The 17393-nt window shown below is 36.3% G+C and overlaps 1 pseudogene; it reads left to right on the top strand.

The window, feature by feature from the left end:
* Nucleotides 1-15821: 15821 nt before the first annotated feature.
* On the top strand, nucleotides 15822-16781 carry LOC119514636 (annotated as a pseudogene).
* Nucleotides 16782-17393: the final 612 nt, after the last annotated feature.

Raw genomic sequence — 17393 nt, forward strand, 5'->3', positions numbered from 1 at the left:
CAAAACTAAGTTCCTGAGAAAATTAAAAACCTTAACCATGTCTTAATTAATGAAATATAATACAGTTAAAATAACAAAATAAACTAAAGAAGAAAGGATGAAAGTTAAAAGCAAAAATTAATGAATTAGGATATACAAATCATATAAAATTGACTAAGAAATGCAAGAACTGATACTTCTGGAAATTCCTAAATAAAGCATTACCTAATACAATGTAGAAAAAGATATACACAATATTTTGAATGAAAGAAGCAAAAACCACACAAGAATTTGAAAGAAATATGAGACTAGTATATACAAAAACAAAAGTAAACTTGAAAACTTGGATGAAATGATGCTTCTATAGGAAAATAAATGCAATAAGAGATGAAAACCCAAATCAGAAGCATCTCCCTAGAGGAAATTTAAAAATTTTCAGAAAAAAACCCATTAAGAAAGTGTCAGTCTCAGACAGTTTTATAGTCAGTTATTTCCAAAGTTCAAGAAACTTTGGAAATTGAAACTGTTTTATGGTTTAGAGAGAAAGGATATTCCTTAAATCACTTTTTAAAATCCAGCATAACACTCTAGAAAATCCTGAATAAGATAATGAGAAAAATAAATTTCTATGACACTTAAGCTTGAAGAGAAAAAAATTCTAAATAACTTCAGTACTACACAAGAAAAATTTCAAATTCTGACCAAGAATATAATACATTTTAATATTAGGAAATTTCTTAACATAATTCAGCCTGTTAAAATTTCTTGAAAAAAAAAAAAAAAACCCAGTGGTTATATCAACAGGTGCCAATATGCATTTTAAAAACTTCAGCATTCATTCAAAAGTAAAATTCTAAGAAAATGGGAGTAGATGAAAGCATCATATCATGAATATATTTTGGGGATTCAGACAACAGAAACCTCTATGTATCATTATTCCTTTTTGAATAACATTAGAGAAGTATTCCCCTGACAAATAAAAAAAAAAAGCATGAGGATTTCAGCAGACTGGGAGCCTCCCTACACAGACCGTCAGCTCAGAACTGCCCTAGGGGCATGGCACTCACATGTAACATAGCACAGTCATCCCTCAACAGAGGACCAGGGGGTGAAAGGCCTGGAAGAGGGACCCATTCACAAGTCTCAGGGGCCACACATCAATAAGAAGGACTTGTGGGTCAGTGGCAGAGACAAACTGTGGCAGGACTGAACTGAAGGATTACACTATTGCAGCAGCTTTAAAACTCCAGGAACAACAGGGAGATTTGATTGTTAGACCCTACCCCCTCCCTGACAGCCCAGACACATGACCCTTATACAGGGCAGGCAACACCAACTACACACGCAAGCTTGGTACCCCAATTGGACCCCACAAGACTTACTCCCCCACTCATCACAGAGGCAAAGCAGGGGAGAACTGGCTTGAGGGGAACAGGTGGCTCGTGGATGCCACCTGCTGGTTAGTCAGAGAAAGTGTACTCCACGAAGCTGTAGATCTGACAAATTAGAGATGAGGACTTCAATTGGTCTACAAATCCTAAAAGAACCCTATCAAGTTAAGCAAATGCCAAGAGGCCAAGAACAACAGAAAATTTTAAAGCATATGAAAAAACCAGACGATATGGATAACCCAAGCCCAAGCACCCAAATCAAAAGATCAGAAGAGACACAATACCTAGAGCAACTAATAAAAGAACTAAAGATGAACGATGAGACCATGGCATGGGATATAAAGGACATCAAGAAGAGCATGGAACAGGATATAAAGGACATCAAGAAGACCCTAGAAGAGCATATAGAAGACACTGCAAGACTAAATAAAAAAATAGATGATCTTATGGAAATTAAAGAAACTGCTGACCAAATTAAAAAGATTCCGGATACTCATAGTACAAGACTAGAGGAAGTTGAACAATGAATCAGTGACCTGGAAGATGACAGAATGGAAAATGAAAGCACAAAAGAAAGAATGGGGAAAAAAAATCAAAATGGACCTCAGGGATATGATAGATAATATAAAAGGTCCAAATATAAAACTCATTGGTGTTCCAGAAGGAGAAGAAAAGGGTAAAGGTCTAGGAAGAGTATTCAAAGAAATTGTTGGGGAAAACTTCCCAAATCTTCTAAACACCACAAATACACAAATCATAAATGCCCAGTGAACTCCAAATGTAATAAATCCAAATAAACACACTCTGAGACATATTCTGATCACACTGTCAAACATGGAAGAGAAGGAGCAAGTTCTGAAAGCAGCAAGAGAAAAGCAATTCACCACATACAAAGAAAACAGCATAAGACTAAGTAGTGACTACTCAGCAGCCACCTTGGAGGCGAGAAGGCAGTGGCAGGACATATTTAAAATTCTGAGTGAGAAAAATTTCCAACCAAGAATACTTTATCCAGCAAAGCTCTCCTTCAAATTTGAGGGAGAGCTTAAATTTTTCACAGACAAACAAATGCTGAGAGAATTTGCTAACAAGAGACCTGCCCTACTGCAGATACTAAAGGGAGCCCTACAGACAGAGAAACAAAGAAAGGAGAGAGAGACATGGAGAAAGGTTCAGTGATAAAGAGATTCAGTATGGGTACATTAAAGGATATTAATAGGGAGAGGGAAAAATATATATGACAAGCATAAACCAAAGGATAAGATGGCTGATTCAAGAAATGCCTTCACAGTTACAATGTTGAATGTAAATGGATTAAACTCACCAATTAAAAGATATAGGTTCGCAGAATGGATCAAAAAAAAATGAACCATCAATATGCTGCATACAAGAGACTCATCTTAGACACAGGGACACAAAGAAATTGAAAGTGAAAGGATGGAAAAAATATTTCATTCAAGCTACAGCCAAAAGAAAGCAGGTGTAGCAATGTTAATCTCAGATAAAATAGATTTTAAATGCAGGGATGTTGTGAGAGACAAAGAAGGTGACTACATACTAATAAAAGGGGCAATACAACAAGAAGAAATAACAATCATAAATGTTTATGCACCTAATCAATGTGCCACAAAAAACGTGAGAGAAACACTGGCAAAACTAAAGGTAGCAATTAATGTTTCCACAATAATTGTGGGAGACTTCAACACATCACTCTCTCCTATAGATAGATCAAGCAGACAGAAGACCAATAAGGAAAGTGAAAACCTAAACAATCTGATAAATGAATTGGAATTAACAGACATGTATAGAACATTACATTCCAAATCACCAGGATACACATACTTCTCTAGTGCTCACGGAACTTTCTCCAGAATAGATCATATCCTGGGACATAAAACAAGGCTCAATAAATTTAAAAAGATTGAAATTATTCAAAGCACATTCTCTGACCACAATGGAAAACAATTAGAAGTCAATAACCATCAGAGACTTAGAAAATTCACAAATACCTGGAGGTTAAACAACACACTCCTAAACAATCAGTGGGTTAAAGAAGAAATAGCAAGAGAAATTGCTAAATATATAGAGATGAATGAAAATGAGAACACAACATACCAAAACCTATGGGATGCAGCAAAAGCGGTGCTGAGGGGAAAATTTATAGCACTAAATGCATACATTAAAAAGGAACAAATGCCAAAATCAAAGAACTAATGGATCAACTGAAGAAGCTAGAAAATGAACAGCAAACCAATCCTAAACCAAGTACAAGAAAAGAAATAACAAGGATTAAAGCAGAAATAAATGACATAGAAAACAAAAAAACAATAGAGAGGATAAATATCACCAAAAGTTGGTTCTTTGAGAAGATCAACAAGATTGACAAGCCCCTAGCTAGATTAACAAAATAAAAAAGAGAGAAGACCCATATAAACAAAATAATGAATGAGAAAGGGGACATTACTGCAGATCCTGAGGAAATTAAAAAAATTATAAGAGGATACTATGAACAGCTGTATGGCAACAAACTGGATAATATAGAGGAAATTGACAATTTCCTGGAAACATATGAACAACCTAGACTGACCAGAGAAGAAACAGAAGACCTCAACCAACCAATCACAAGCAAAGAGATCCAATCAGTCTTCAAAATGCTTCCCACAAATAAATGCCCAGGGCCAGATGACTTTACAGGGGAATTCTACCAAACTTTCCAAAAAGAATTGACACCAATCTTACTTAAACTCTTTCAAAACATTGAAGAAAATGGAACACTACCTAACTCATTTTGTGAAGCTAACATCAATCTGATACCCAAACCAGGCAAAGATGCTACAAAAAGGAAAACTACTGGCCAATCTCCCTAATGAATATAGATGCAAAAATCCTCAACAAAATACTTGAATACTGAATCCAAAGACACATTAAAAAAATCATACACCATGACCAAGTGGGGTTCATTCCAGCATGCAAGGATGGTTCAACATAAGAAAATCAATCAATGTATTACAACACATTAACAAATCAAAAGGGAAAAATCAAATGATCATCTCAATAGATGCTGGAAAATCATTTAACAAAATCCAACATCCCTTTTTGATAAAAAGACTTCAAAGGGTAGGAATTGAAGGAAACTTCCTCAATATGATAAAGAGCATATACGAAAAACCCACAGCCAGCATAGTACTCAATGGTGAGAGACTGAAAGCCTTCCCTCTAAGATCAGGAACAAGACAAGGATGCCTGTTATCACCACTGTTATTCAACATTGTGCTGGAAGTGCTAGCCAGGGCAATCCGGCAAGACAAAGAAATAAAAGGCATCCAAATTGGAAAGGAAGAAGTAAAACTGTCATTGTTTGCAGATGATATGATCTTATATCTGGAAAACCCCGAGAAATCAACGATACAGCTACTAGAGCTAATAAATTTAGCAAAGTAGCAGGATACAAGATTAATGCACATAAGTCAGTAATGTTTCTGTATGCTAGAAATGAACAAACTGAAGAGACACTCAAGAAAAAGATACCATTTTCAATAGCAACTAAAAAAATCCAGTACCTAGGAATAAACTTAACCAAAGATGTAAAAGACGTATACAATGAAAACTACATAACTCTACTAAAAGAAATAGAAGGGGACCTTAAAAGATGGAAAAAATATTCCATGTTTATGAATACGAAGGCTAAATGTCATTAAGATGTCAATTCTACCCAAACTCATCTACAGATTCAATGCAATCCCAATCAAAATTCCAACAACCTACTTTGCAGACTTGGAAAAGCTAGTTATCAAATTTATTTGGAAAGGGAAGATGCCTCGAATTGCTAAAAACACTCTAAAAAAGAAAAACGAAGTGGGAGGACTTACACTCCCTGACTTTGAAGCTTATTATAAAGCCACAGTTGTCAAAACAGCATGGTACTGGCACAAAGATAGACATACAGATCAATGGAATCTAATTGAGAATTCAGAGATAGACCCCCAGATCTATGGCCAACCGATCTTTGATAAGTTTCCCAAAGTCACTGAACTGAGTCATAATGGTCTTTTCAAAAAATGGGGCTGGGAGAGTTGGATATCCATATCCAAATGAATGAAAGAGGACCCCTATCTCACACCCTACACAAAAATTAACTCAAAATGGACCAAAGATCTCAATATAAAAGAAAGTACCATAAAACTCCTAGAAGATAATGTAGGGAAACATCTTCAAGACCTTGTATTAGGCAGCCACTTCCTAGACTTTACCCCCAAAGCACAAGCAAGAAAAGAAAAAATAGATAAATGGGAACTCCTCAAGCTTAGAAGTTTCTGTACCTCAAAGGACTTTGTCAAAAAGGTAGAGGCAGCCAATTCAATGGGAAAAAATTTTTGGAAACCATGTATCTGACAAAAAACTGATATCTTGCATATATAAAGAAATCCTACAACTCAATGATGATAGTACAGACAGCCCAATTATAAAATGGGCAAAAGATATGAAAAGACACATCTCTGAAGAGGAAATACAAATGGTCAAGAAGCACATGAAAAAATTTTCAGCTTCACTAGATATTAGAGAGATGCAAATTAAGACCACAATGAGATACCATCTCACACCAATTAGAATGGCTGCCATTAAACAAACAGGAAACTACAAATGCTGGAGGGGATGTGGAGAAATTGGAACGCTTATTCATTGTTGGTGGGACTGTATAATGGTTCGGCCACTCTGGAAGTCATTCTGGCAGTTTCTTAGAAAACTAGATATAGAGATACCCTTTGATCCAGCGATTGCACTTCTCGGTATATACCTGGAAGATCAGAAAGCAGTGACACAAACAGATATCAGCATGCCAGTGTTCATAGCGGCATTATTCACAATTGCCAAGAGATGGAAACAACCCAAATGTCCTTCAACAGATGAGTGGGTAAATAAAATGTGGTATATACACACGATGGAATACTACGTGGCAGTAAGAAGGAACGATCTTGTGAAACATATGACAACATGGATGAACCTTGAAGACATAATGCTAAGCGAAATAAGCCAGGCACAAAAAGAGAAATATTATATGCTACCACTAATGTGAACTTTGAAAAATGTAAAACATATAGTTTATATTGTAGAAGCTAGGGGAACTAGCGATAGAGAGCAATTAAGGAAGGGGGAACAATAATCCAAGAAGAACAGATAAGCTATCATGGGTAAATTTAACGTTCTGGGAATGCCCAGGAATGACTATGGTCTGTTAATTTCTGATGGGTATAGTAGGAAGAAGGTCACAGAAATGTTGCTATATTAGGTTACTTTCTTGGGGTAGAGTAGGAGCATGTTGGAAGTAAAGCAGTTATCTTAGGTTAGTTGTCTTTTTCTTACTCCCTTGTTATGGTCTCTTTGAAATGTTCTTTTATTGTATGTTTTTTTTAAAGTTTTTTTTTTAATTTTTTTAATTTTTCATACAGTTGACTTAGAAAAAAAAAGTTTTTTTTAAAAAAAGCATGAGGGCCACTGCCATCTCAATGATCTAACATTTTTCTAGCCAATAAAATTAGGTGGCAGAATGAAATAAATCATAAGATGTGGGAGGTAGAGAACACTGTTAACTGAATATTACAAGCTGGTCTAAAAACAAAGAGCATTCATTGGGAAAATGTCTTAAATCTATTCATTTCCATTCATTCCATTTCTCTTTCCTTACACCAAAAACACAATGTTTTACTTACTATGGGTTTGTAGAAAGTATTATTATCAGCTTAAGACCTCCACTTTTTCTCTCTTTCTCAAGGATGATATGGTTATTTGTAGCCATTTATTGGTCCATGGAAACTTTACTTTCGAGACCTCAAAAAAAAAAAAATCAAACTGGAATCGGTATAGGATTGCATGGAATTCATACTTTAATTTAGAAGAAATGTCACCTTTATTTAGGCATTCTATTCAAGAACAAGGAATATTGCTCCATTGTTTTTTCAGATTATCTTCCAACTCTCTATTATAGAATTAATTCTTCTGCGGAGTATTGTATATTTTAGTTAAATTGATTTCTGTATACTGTATACCTCTATGGATGATATCGTATTTTTATTATATTTTCTAAGAGGCTATTTCTTATATGGTAAAAGTTGATTTTAAAGATGATCTTGTAATGACAATCTTGCTGAACTCTCTTAACTCTAATAGTTTGCTTTTTTGTATACAGGTAAACACATCACTTTCAAATAATGAATGATTTATTCTTCAGTATAAATCTTTGCACTAATTTGTTTTTCCCTTCAATACTTTTTCAGTTTTTTCTTAGAGTACTATTCAGAATCCCTAGGCCTGAGCTGTTTACTCTCCTTGCATCTTTCCCAATCCTTCTCTTTCCTTGGAGGGCTAATTTCTGAGATCCCCAGGGATAAAGCTGTTGTGCAGAGAACCATAAGAAAGAGAAGATATCACCTTATTTTCCCCTTATTTTCTTATAAATAGCCCCTTACTTGCTGTTTTGGTATATAACTTGGCTTGCCTAGCTCCTCATCTTCTTCTCTGAAGAGACATCACTGGCTTCTATGCCCATATCAGGGTAAGCGGTCTCATGGGTGTTTCTTCTGCTTTTAAAAACAGAGAAGGAGTTTCCATTGCCAGAACCTCAGTTATGAATCTACACATGGAGCAACTGATGCCCCAGAGAGGAGAAAAAATATTTAGTGGAAGAGTTGGGACTATAACCCAGAGGTCCTAGCCCATTTTCTGGACCCCATGCCCCTCCTTCTTGGATGAAACCTGCTCTCTTTACTCTTAGGGGTGGGCATGAGGGGACTCATTAGCCCAGCTCCCTATGAGGACACAACCCATCATGCCTCCTAGCACCTTCACTCCAGGAGAGGCTTTGTTGAGTCTTTTCATCTTCAGGAGTATGAAGGGTCTGGTTGGAGTTCCAGCACAGGGACCATCTCTGCTCAGTGAGGAGAGCCTGGGACTCCTGATGAACCAAGAGTGGTAATGCCAGAGGTGGTACTCCATGAAGGGTGTCATTGTGCCCCTGTCAGACACCCTGGATGTCCATGGGTGATCAGAGTCCACCCCAGAATTCAAGAGTTTTAATGAAGCTGCATCTCTGGCCACTTGGGGGTTAAGCAGCAGCTGTTTGTTGCTCTCCTATCACCAAGTATGACTTTCTTATCTGTAAGATGTACCCTCCTAAAGGTCTTTTTCTTTGGGGCAGTTTACATGGAAAAAACATTTTAACCATCCATCTATTCATATGAGAAATATCAAATACCTACTATGTGCAAAGAAAATTATTATGATAAGGATTGCTATTGAAAAACTGAATCAAATGTTCTGTCTTCAAGATGGTTACCACGAAATATGGGAGAAATGCTCTATAAAGAAATGACTGGGCTAGAAGGTAAATGGTAGTAAGTTCCATGCCATAATGTAGTAGGAGTTTAGGTGACAGAGAGATCATTTTGAAATGGTGAAATTTTAAGGAAGCATTAATTCAGTGTCCAGCATTTCATCAAGTCTTCAAATATAGAGGCATGCTAAGTAGGAGGAAATCAGTCACAAGGAGAGAAAACAATGTGATTAAGAAGGTAAAAAATCACAGGTTTGCAATCTAATGGCTTTTGCAAAGATGAATCCAAGAGAGAAAGTGGGGAGTAATCATTCTTTAATATAAGATATGTAGAGTGCTGCTATCCATCCATTTATTTGTCTAATGGCAAAGCACCTATCAATTGCTAATTTCATCAATGATGATCAGGCCTGAAGAAGGTTATCTCGTCTCCCACTCCAAATTCTAAAAATCTTAGAATTTTCAGATGTCTTAGCAATTGCATTCAATTTCTCATGCATGTGGTGTCCTCTCTGCAAATTCCCAATTGCCTGAATACATACAATGGAGCCCTCATTGGGGAGGTTGGTGATTGAGGTATCCTTAAGTTGGATACACTCTTCTGCAGGAATATAGAGCTAAATTAGATTAATGTTACCCACACAAAGTGTGGGTTAGGCTGTAGTTACTGCCTTGGCTTTAAGCTAAGTTGGAGGGGTCTTTGTGGACGGGGAATAAATGACCTGGAAGGGCTGGTTGGCTGTTTTTGTCCTGTAAGAAGAAAAACAATGAGGAGAGGACAACGCCATCATCAGGGGTTCTAGGATATGAGGAAACCATTGGATCTCTTTCCTGGCTGAATATTAGAATCATGTGTAAAACATTAACAAAGCATCTATTACCAGGAAGCATCCAAACACAATTAAATCAGGCCTGAACATCCATAGTTTCTTCTTAGGGCTTCTCAGGTGTTTCCAATAGTCATCTAGCTAGAGAATCTCATCTAAGGGAGGGTCAGGAATTGCACCTGCAAATACTGATCACCAGAGCTGTGTGAGATATCTTAACTTTCAGTAATTTTTTTTTGTTTCTAGTATCTCTTCTCCTGAAAGTTTTAATATGAAAGAAAATGAGAAAGGCCTTGTCTTAAGAATGAACGAATGCCAAGAAAGGGATAGTGGAGGTGGTGGCTGGAAGTGCCTGATCAGTGGTGTCTAAGAGAGCAGTGATTCATTGGCATCACCTGAGAAGCTTTAAAAAATGCTAGCACCAGGCTCCCACCCTTGGACATTCTGATTGAATTGGCCTGGATTGGAGCCCAGGCATCAAGACTTTTTAAAGCTCCCTGTGAGCTTTAAAGCACCTCCAAGGGTGAGACCCACTGTGACAGAGAATGGAAGAGAAATGAATGGCCCACTGATTTCTTACAGTCTTCGAAAGACAGGAAAGCATAATGGAAGAAGGGAGTATCTGAGAAGTGACTTCAGGATTTTAACAGCCATGAGACCCATGTGGTTGTTCTTTGACAACTGGTGTCAACAATGGGATCAGAGACCCTGTGCACATACTTGGTGACCAGAGAATAGACCCAAATCACCTGAGGGTATCAGAGGAAAGGCACTTGCAGAACTGGCCAGGGGAGAGCTTGTTACAGGAAATGGAGTGTGGTTGACAGGAGGTAAAAATGAGTGGGGCAGCTGCTGACTACACTCAGGAGCCGCCCAAGCTTCACTGTGATACAAGCGACAGTGTTCACAAGGCAAGGACCTTGAGATTATGAGGACATTGTCATGGGGAGGTGGAAATAGATCAGCCACTCATTTAAGGTACATTTATTGGTTACTATGAAAGTAATATTGATAATTTGGAAAGATAGAACAATTCAAAGGAAACAACTAAAAACCATTATGTGACTACCACTCTGAAAACAACTTCTTAGTAATACCTTGGTGGTTCTTCTGCTTATTTGGTGTGTGTGTGTGTGTGTGTGTGTGTGTGTGTGTGTGTGTGTGTGTGTTACAATATAAAGTTTATATACAGCTTTGAATCCTCTTTTACATCTCATTTTATCACAGGAATTTTCCTGTTTTTATGAAGTTACTTTGCTTAATATTGGCTTTTAAAAATTATATTTTCTCGCTGATCACCGTTGGTATATGAGAAAATCATATTATTGGATATTTGCTTTTTATCTTGCTATGTTCCTATTGTTGGATATTTTAAAGATTTTTCCAGGGCTTTTACTATATAAATTATTTTATTTTTTCCAAGTAGATATATTTTTTTGCTGTTTTTTAGTATCTAACTTTTGAATTCAATTTCCTGATTAAACTGTCTAGAGCTTTCAAATAATGTTAAGTAATCTTGGTGATGTGAACATGCTTGTCTCATCCTAACTTCAACTGGAAACTTCTCATGTTTTCCCATTATTCATGATGTTCACTTTGGAGCTGAGTTAGTTTTAATTTTAACATGTTATATTTGCATCTATTACTATTTTATTATGAGTTTTCAAAATTCAAATTAATGTTGAATATAATCAATATCTTTTTAGCATCTTTGAAAATGATCACATGACTTATCTTTAGATTTATTATCATAAAATATATTAGCAAGCATCCTAATTTTAAACATCCTTCCATTACTGGAATAAATCCCACATGGTTATGGTCAATTATTTTTGTAATATATAACTGAAATAAATTTGTTAATATTTAGGATTTTATCTTAACGTCTTAAATGTCAGTGTATTTTTCTCTTTTTTGATCTAGTTATGGACACTTAAATAAAAAGAATGTGGAAACTTTCTTATTTTATATTCTGGAATAGTTTATTTAGCATTGAAAATTTCTTTATGACATTTTCTGGACATGGTGCTTTATTATGTGTAGGATGGGGAATTGGAGAATAGTTCTCTACTTTTTTTCTGGTAGTCTGTTTAGATTTTCTAACTCTTCTTGAAAATTTTTAATAAATTATAGTTTCATAGACAATTATCCACTTCATTTCATAGAGTTGAGAAAAACAGAATTTTGTAATTCTTCAGTTTCCTATGGTGCTATGATTATTTTCTCCTTATCACTTATTACTTTGCATATTCATACAAACCTTTTTATTCTTGATGAAGTCCTTAGCTAAAGATTCATAGATTACCCTTTACCCCAAAGAATCTGCTCTTGATTGTGTTTATTACTGTTTATTGTTGCTTTTGTTTGTCAGTTTTCTAATTTATTACTTAGTACTTTCTTGGATTTCTTTACATTTGTTTTGTTTCCTTACTCTAACTTTCTGATGGTTAATCCTTTTAATTTTTTTATATTAACATGAACATGAATTTTCCACTCAGCATTGTTTTATTTCTATCCCTTACCTCTACTATGTAGTGATTTATCTTTGTTTTTGGTCTCAGTTGCCATTTTGGCCCAACAGTAACTTAAGAAATCATTTTGAGGACTGCTTGGTGAGTGATCTTTTTCTGATTAATTTCTGTTTTCATTAAGCATTCTTAGAATGTTTTATATTAACTTACCTTTTTAAAAAATTATTGGGTATATTTATGGCTTAAGATTTGATAAATGGTTGTTTTTGTTCCATGGTCAATACAAAAGAAGGCAAAATTTCTCTTTTCAATTTACAGAGTTTATTTTATGATTATGCTCTCTATACCTTTTATATAATCTAATTTTTGTCCTTTTTGTCTGTCATGCCTTGAAAGAGGTAAATTAATATCCCTGACAAATAATCTTACTGAATATTTCTTTTAACTCCTTGTAGATTTTAGTTTATGACTATTGATACCATGCAATTCAGTCCACAGATATTCATAACAGTTAAATATTCATTGTGCTTTATACCCTTTATAAAATGCCCTACTTACTCTATTTTAAATTTTCATCCTGACTTGCATTCTGTCTGATACACCTGTTTATTTTTATTTATATTGCTTTGTATATATTTGCCCATTATGTGTCAATCTTTCTAAATTATTTTGTTTAAATGTGTCTCTACAAACAGCATAGAGTTGAATTTTGCTTTTAAATCCAACAGGAAATTCTTTTTCCTTTAATTGGAAAATTTGGCTTATTTAAATTTATTGTCGTAATAGCTAAGCCTGGTTATTGTTCTCTCACATTATTTAATTTTATATTTTCTTTTATAATTTTTTAAACCCCTTTCCTCTTGTATTCTGTATTTCCTTTGATTTCCTTTGCATATACTTCCTTTGTATTTTTTATTATATTCAAAATGCATAACAGCTAGTTCGACATGGACACTGATCACTCAGAACATTTGACTGGACAGTTAGAGATGTCGGCTTTAAAAAACCTACACAATCACTCTGGTATCATCCTTGACTATAACTTCTCATGCTATATTTCATCAATTCTAAGAAGCATATCATTTCACAATTAATACCTAAGAAATTCCAATGAAGAAAATTTGAATCCTGCCCTGGATCACACTTATTTCCTAAAAGACTATGTAAGCATTGCTCTGATCTCTTCTAGTTTGAATGCTTCTATAGAGAAATGAGACACAAGCCATTTTTTTTCTAGTTTAAGTGACTTGATCTTTCTGCCAATGGATTTGTTTCTTTTTGAAATCTGAAAACTTTACTGGGTCATACCTCACCATGGGACCTCTATGTCCATGTTTCCATACACATGTTGTCCTTTCTCAATATTTAGAAGCCAGTCTTACTTTAATTTTGAAAAGGTTTTCTGAAATGGATATTGAAATAACTGTCCTAGTCCATTATTGAAGGGCTCTTCATTGGGAAGTCCAAGAGGGAATGTGTTGGACTTTCTTTGCATGTCCTATATATCAGTATTTTCCAATAATGTAAGTCACAAATCTGAGTCACATATGTGGCTTTTAATTTTCTAGTAGTCACATTAAAAAAAGTTTTAAAAGTTGTAGAAAATTGATTTTAACACCATATTTATTTAACCTGGTATATTCAAATGGTTATCATTTCATCATGCATTTGATTTAAAACAATACTATATTTTATATTCTTGTTTTATAATTCATCACCAAATTTTGATGTGCATGTCATTCTTACAGCACAACTAAATTTGGATTAGACCCTTTCTAGTTCTCAGGAGCCCTGTGTGGACAGTAGCTACTGGAAAACAGAGCATTATATGTATATATGTGTGTATATATATATTTCTCTTCCTTGCCCATTGCAAATTTGGTCTCTATATCTCTATATGTCTACTCCCTTGTGTAGCTGCTAGATTTATTATTTTAATATTTATTTCTTGTCTATTTTTAAAAACCTTTTGGTTGTAATAAGATACATGCAAGTGAAATTTTCCATGTAATCACCTTCATGTGTACATTCAGGTGATATTAATTGCATTTAAAAGATTGTGTGATCATCACCATCTATTACCCCAATATTTTCATCACATCAAACAGAAACTCTGTACCTGAGTTTTGTCAGATGACATTTCATGTCTTCTGATACTTTGAAACTCTTCCCTGAAGTCTTGTATCTCTTCTGCTCTTATTATATAGAGGAGAATGGTTTAGTACGTATTTTAAATACATGAATTTTTTTCAGAGTTTTCAGCTGTTTGATGGCACCATTTTTTTCTCATTGTTTGGAAACTATCATTTGTTCTCTTTAGGACCACTCCCCCATTTTTTCCATGAGTATCTTTGAATAGCTTTGTGATGATTATAATTCAGTTTTTAAGCTTGCATGAGGTGAAAGGTCTCATGGTCAATTTGTTAATGAGAGTTTTCCATTTGGGAAAGGAAGGAGGATGCCCCATGATTCATGGTTGTTGTGAGTACTTTTAATCTTTACATCTCCATAAGCAGTGCTGATTGCTGAGGAATAACTGACAATGCCGTCTCCTTGCTTATACAGACTCCAAAAATGGCTCACCTGGGTAAATTCCCATACAGCCCTGTCTCCTCTGTTCAAATAAAGTGCAGAGAGGACCATGCTTTCAATCAGTGCACTGAATTCCCATTTTTATGAGCAATGTTTTTTTGTTTCTAATTTTGGGTGATCATATCCCCAACAGTCATTAAGGTCACACTGCTGTGGACCTACTTACCCACTCCTGCCCTTGCACTTCACTGCCTCAGCTAAGCCCTCATCACTCTTTCTCCTCTGATAGAATTACAGAACACAACACCTGTTTCTCATCCTCTAATTCCAGTCTTTCATAGTCAAGGAAATTCCATAATTCATAATTGGCTCCAGCCTTGCTAATTCAGTAGGAAATGAGAGCCACTGATACATTTTTATCAGGAGCTTGATATAAGACTGAAAGCACTTACCTCAATTTGGCTCTCTGAATTTGTGCCTAGTTCATTTTAAGACCTCTCCTTGAGCCATTGGCCAATCTACCGTGCCTGAGTCAAGGGCAAATGGAAGGCTAGAAACTGTGCCATGCAGAAACCCAACTGCAACTAGTAGCAACCAACACTCAGGCCAGGCAACCAACTTTTATTATAAAGAGGTAGCAGGCAATATACACAGAATAAGTCATTTTAAATTAGGATGTTATACAAAGTCCAGTCTAAAGACTTGAGTAACTGCCAGGAAACCAGGAATTTGTTGAACAATGCATTTGAAATTTTACTTGCACGTGTCCCTCACCTTGAGGAAAGTTACTTGGCTCGTATTTCTGATATCTAATATAGTGAGTGACTTTTCTCTGATTCCTGTCATACCTTCACTTGATATTCACTATTTCTAGAAGTCTTGAAACCTAGGTTATTTTAAAAACAACCTTTTAGTCCTGTGGAAATATAATCATTGTTCTATTTTGAAACGTGCTTTATTGGTTTGGAAAATGGAGAAATGTCATCTAATCTTTCTACATTCAAAGAGGAAGTCTCCTTTTATCATAATGTATATTCCCAAGTATTCTGGACCTTTCAGCTAGTAGAGGATGGGAGGGACAGGTATTGGTATCATCGGACATCTCTGTTGAAAGCAGGGGAAAGGCATTAAAGTGATGGAGGAGGCCAATGAGTGAAGTTGGCCTGGGAAGTGGGAAAATCTTCACCTCAACAACTGGGAGTTTACCATGGAGTTTCGCAGAGAGAGGGCTTAAAACAAATATGTTGAATAAGTGAATTGACTGGACTGATGTTTCCCCTTTTGGGACATTTTCTTACAGTGACTCATGGGGCCAGAAGATAGGACCAACAGGACAGCAGTTATTGAGTTCATTCTTGTGGGATTAGTGGAAACAGAAAAGCTGCAATCTGTGCTCTTTGTTCTCTTCCTCTTTGCCTACATGCTCACAATTGATGGCAACCTCAGCATCCTGGTTGCCATCTTGGTGGAGACCAAACTCCACACCCCCATGTACTTCTTTCTTGGGAATCTGTCAGCACTGGATGCTGGATGTATCTCCATCACTGTTCCTTCCATGTTGGGTCAACTCCTGTCCCGCAAGTCTACAATTTCCTATGATGCCTGTATCTCACAGCTCTTCTTCTTCCACCTTCTGGCAAGGATGGACTGCTTCCTCTTGACAGCTATGGCCTATGACCAATTCCTGGCCATCTGCTGGCCCCTCACCTGCAGCACCCGCATGAGCCAGGCAGTCCAGAGGATACTGGTGGCTGTGTGCTGGGCTTGTGCCCTTGCCAATGCACTGATACACACTATTGTCCTAAGTACTCTCAACTTCTGTGGTCCCAATGAGGTCAATCACTTCTCCTGTGACCTCCCACAGCTCTTCCAGCTCTCCTGCTCCAGCACTGAACTCAGTGAGCTGCTACTCTTTGGTATGGGCTTCATAATGACAGGCATCCCTATGGTTCTCATCATCACCTCCTACATGCATGTAGCAGCTGCAGTTCTACGAATACGCTCAGTGGAGGGCAGGAAGAAGGCTTTCTCCACATGTGGCTCCCACCTCACTGTGGTTTTCCTATTGTATGGGACAGGAATTTTCAACTACATGCATCTGGGGTCAGAGGAGGCATGAGACAAGGATAAAGGGGTTGGGGTTTTCAACACTGTTATCAATCCCATGCTGAACCCACTCATCTACAGCCTCAGGAACCCTGATGTGCAGGGTGCTCTGTGGTGGGTCCTTGTAGGGAGAAGGTCATTGAGATGAGAGGTGGTAGAATCTCTTCTTTCCTACACTATTGACTACAAATCAGGTCCCATGACGTCAGAGCCCAGAAAAATTGCTCCACAGTCACCTGTCTATCTTTTGTGCCAGAAAATTTGGCTTCAGTGTTTGTTCTACCAGTAGAGACCTACCTAGCTCATTCTTTCTTTAAATAAAATTTATTGAACTATTTCTATGACTCAGGCACCCTTCTAGTGTCCTGGCTATTGGGCTGTGAATAAAGCAGACAAAAGTTTCTACACTCATGCCATTCATAATCTATTAACAAAGACAAAAACTCTTGGCAAGGAGGAAAATATACTGATTTTGATTGTGGCATTAGTTACACTAAATATATATATTTGCCCAAAGCTGTCAAATTATATGCTTTAAATGGGTTTTATTTATTGTATGTAAGTTCTGTTTAATAAAAATGATAAAAGGTAATATACAAAATGATATCATTTACATTAAATTTCCCCAAATATGCAAATTTAAATAATACACATATTTTATGATATGTACTGTCTTAGTTTGCCAGGGCTGCTAGGACAAATAACAGAACCTGGTTGTTTTAAGCAACAGGAATTTATTGACTGACAATTTTGGCAGGTG

This window comes from Choloepus didactylus, chromosome 18 (assembly GCF_015220235.1).
Source record: "Choloepus didactylus isolate mChoDid1 chromosome 18, mChoDid1.pri, whole genome shotgun sequence".
In the NCBI taxonomy this organism is placed as follows: domain Eukaryota; kingdom Metazoa; phylum Chordata; class Mammalia; order Pilosa; family Megalonychidae; genus Choloepus; species Choloepus didactylus.